Source organism: Cucumis melo, unplaced genomic scaffold (assembly GCF_025177605.1).
Source record: "Cucumis melo cultivar AY unplaced genomic scaffold, USDA_Cmelo_AY_1.0 utg002121l, whole genome shotgun sequence".
In the NCBI taxonomy this organism is placed as follows: Eukaryota; Viridiplantae; Streptophyta; class Magnoliopsida; order Cucurbitales; family Cucurbitaceae; genus Cucumis; species Cucumis melo.
The window spans coordinates 12,501-16,313 of NW_026124933.1; the positions used below are offsets into that span (position 1 = coordinate 12,501).

The following is a 3,813-nucleotide window of genomic DNA, read 5'->3' on the forward strand; positions in this document are numbered from 1 at the left end:
GGAAATATCGACAGATTCCTGTGTGTGGAGTCCAAATAAATATGAAAATGAAATAAAAAAGATCCACTGTTCTAATTTCATCCTTATCGAATTTGAATATCAGAATAGTGGATATAGTCATGATTCAACGGGTTAGGTCCACTTACTTTTTATTTTTTTTTTTGTTGATTTCGAATCTTTATAATTGATTGGAATAATGAAAAATAGGAATATTTTGGAATTCAAGGAAACAACTTATGATGAGTCATTAGAATCATGATAGATTATTTGAATCTATTCTAAGGATTAGAATAGAATCTAGAATAAAATAATAGAATTTATATATTCTATAGAATAAGAAAATATATAAATTCTAGAATTAGAAATTCTAGAATCAAAATAATAAAAAAATGTGTCACTATATAATTTCTAATTTTGAGTTTCTAACTATAATTACTATTATATTATTCATTATAATAATAACTTGGTATAATTAAAGATAACTTTTTTATAAAAAAATGAAATTAAAATGATAGGGTTTGTACTTTTTTTATTACAAAAAAAAAAACAATATGTCGTCTATTCTCCCCTCAATCAAATATGAATACTACGGCTGGAGTTTTATGAAAAAAGCCAAAGCCCCTTATCGGATTTGAACCGATGACTTACGCCTTACCATGGCGTTACTCTACCACTGAGTTAAAAAGGCCTATTTGATTCAATTTCTGAGTCAGACACTAGCCACGATGAGTTGAGTGTATATAATTATTATAAATTATAAATAATAAGATATGTACATAAATATATCTTATCTACATAGTCGCTCATTGAGTAACGAAAAATTGGATTTATCTAATGAGTATAGGTAAAATAGTTTTTTGATATTGGATTTGATCAATGCAATGAATTGTTTCATCATACGACCGATCCCTAATTAAATTGATGAGCCCCATCCTAACGAAATGAATTTGATTCATACATGTACACACACGAATTGAACATAGATACATTCACCGAATCATTGATAAAGCAATTCTATTTGGCGAGAAAAAAATTTTCAATAACTTGTTGATCCCTATCCCCAGATTTCAAAATTTATCGTTTTTTAATTTCTTGGCTTAGTGTGAGATCGAAATATACCTAACCTAATCTTAACAATGAGTGAATCAATGAGTGAAAGTATGAGAAATGGAGTTTAATCCTGTTTATAGCATATGGCAGACCAATTCCCGAAGGGTACTAGCCTTCGTATTATTTAAATAAAAAAAGAATAAAATAAAAAAAGAATATTTTTTTTTCTAATATTTATTATTTTTGTTTATTTTAGAGGTTTCCTCTAATCACTACTAATCACTATTTTCATTTGATATTCTATAATATAAGTAATATAACTATATATTCCAATTTGCAAATTTATGTATATTATTTAAATGAAATAAATAAAAAAAAATGCAATTTAAAATAAAATAATTTCTATATAGAATTATATGGGGAATGGTGATTAGAATGAACGATTCATAAATAGAAATCACAAATAAAAAAATTTCGATGGAATAATGAAAGAAAGAAAAATACGTCGAATTGCATCATATTAGTCCATTATATTTATTTTATATTGACAATTTCAAAAAACTATTCATACTATGATCATAGTATGATGGCAGTCGGGCAAGTATGCCCCCATCGTCTAGTGGTCCAGGACATCTCTCTTTCAAGGAGGCAGCGGGGATTCGACTTCCCCTGGGGGTAGGGTACTACGAAAGGAAGTTGATCATGGATTATCAACAAGCTTGGAATTGATTCTTCCCGGGTCGATGCCCGAGCGGTTAATGGGGACGGACTGTAAATTCGTTGGCAATATGTCTACGCTGGTTCAAATCCAGCTCGGCCCAATATATCGCGTATCCACCATAAAATGATATAACCTATTTGTCCTTCTACAGAAATACTTGACTTGATATGAAAGAATAAAAAAAAAAACTCTTTTTTTATTCATTGACAGATTGATAATCAATCAATTTTACAATAACGAAAAAATAAATATTAATCCATGCTTCTCACACTAAAGTCCATGTCTCCGCGCATATCAATCTATTACTTTATTACTCGCGTCTCTGTCTGGTAGAATATGACAATTCGAATCAAAAATCTACATAGAAAGGTTTGAAGGAAATTAAATCAACAACATATGTTGTACACTTTATTTCCCTGGGATTGTAGTTCAATTGGTCAGAGCACCGCCCTGTCAAGGCGGAAGCTGCGGGTTCGAGTCCCGTCAGTCCCGATGGATCCAAATCCAATAAAAAAAAAATACATCAATTAATCTCTTCCTTTCCTGTGAAAGAGAGAACAAATAACATAACTGAATTTTATTCCAAACGGGATCTCTCTTATTTTTTTTCCACATTTTTCAACAAAAAAATATGGGAATTTTGATTTCTTCAACGAGTACTAATTGATGGGAGAAAGACATATGTGCCATATGTGAATTACCACAATTATTGGTAGCATCATATTCAGGATTCGAAGGCGTACTGGGTCTAGTTGATTACGCCCGATTTTTCTAATGAAATAGAGTACTATACGTTTCCGGAAAGCACATACATAAAGGGAATTTGGACGATACAAAATAAAGTTTACATAGTAAACTTTGATCTAATTTTTCGTCTGAAAGCAAAATATATCCGTTCTGGCTCCGATTTTTTGTAACCTCAATTAGTAAATTCAATTACTAATTTGAATTTGAAATAATCTATCTTATTAAAATTTAACACTTAACTTTTGATATATACGTCCCACTACTAATTCAAGGAAAGAGGATATTAATACAAACAAGGATCCCATCTATCTCTCTTAGTGAGGTAATTAAGAATTTTTGAAAGTTTAAGTTTCGTTTTTATTTCTTTTTTTTAAGAAGATTTTATAAGTACAAAAAAAGGAAGGAGTTTAGTTCGAACCTACCTCCTTTTCCTTTTTTGAATTTCGCTGCTATTCTTTGCTTGAGTTTGTTTATAAACAATGTAAGGGTAAAGGTAGTCTGATGAGACTTCATCAGATGATTGCATTGAATAAGAGGGCAGTAGATTATAGAAAAGAAAGAATGCAAAAAATTATAAATAAAAAAAAGTAACGAAATTCTTGATTGCATCAGGAATCCCATTTTGTTTAAATTCGGTATGGATAAAAGATCTTCCTATGTTATACTATTCAATTCTCGACGATGAATCGATTTGATAGCTCCGATATTGTTATTCATGATATTTTAATACGATTCGATATCATCGAGATGCAACGCATCCCCTTGAATTTACAAGCGAAACATTTATCATCTCTATGGGATTAAATCCCGAGTTATTGCGAATAAAAAATGAAACGATGATATTATGGAAGTAAATATTCTCGCATTTATTGCTACTGCACTGTTCATTCTAGTTCCGACCGCCTTTTTACTTATAATATACGTAAAAACAATCAGTCAAAGTGATTAATTTGAATTAACCTTGACGTTTTAGTTCTTATCAATGATTGAAGATAAGAAAAATGAAAAGCATTAAAATTTCGCGTCTTAAATGAAATTGGCGGACTAGAATTATCAGTATTCTACGAGAGAAGTATTCGATAAGATCCGATAGTATGGTAGAAAGAAATATATGAATCCTTCTACCATACTATCTATTATTGTTATTGAAGTGTATAAATATAAAATTGTACTCTATAAAAATAGAGGTTGAATATCGATCAATTTGAATATAGATGAATATACAATATATATCTTTCTATTTATATATAGATATCATATCAATTACATATATGTAATATTAATCTAATATACAT

General features: G+C 29.6%; 2 non-coding genes across 2 annotated transcripts; one reads left to right on the forward strand and one right to left on the reverse strand.

The window, feature by feature from the left end:
- Window positions 1-616: 616 nt before the first annotated feature.
- TRNAT-GGU (transfer RNA threonine (anticodon GGU)) lies at window positions 617-688 on the reverse strand. Its single transcript has one exon. It is a non-coding gene; the product is annotated as a tRNA-Thr (tRNA).
- A 1,099-nt stretch (window positions 689-1,787) lies between these two features.
- TRNAY-GUA (transfer RNA tyrosine (anticodon GUA)) lies at window positions 1,788-1,871 on the forward strand. The gene has a single exon. It is a non-coding gene; the product is annotated as a tRNA-Tyr (tRNA).
- The last annotated feature ends 1,942 nt before the right edge of the window (window positions 1,872-3,813 follow it).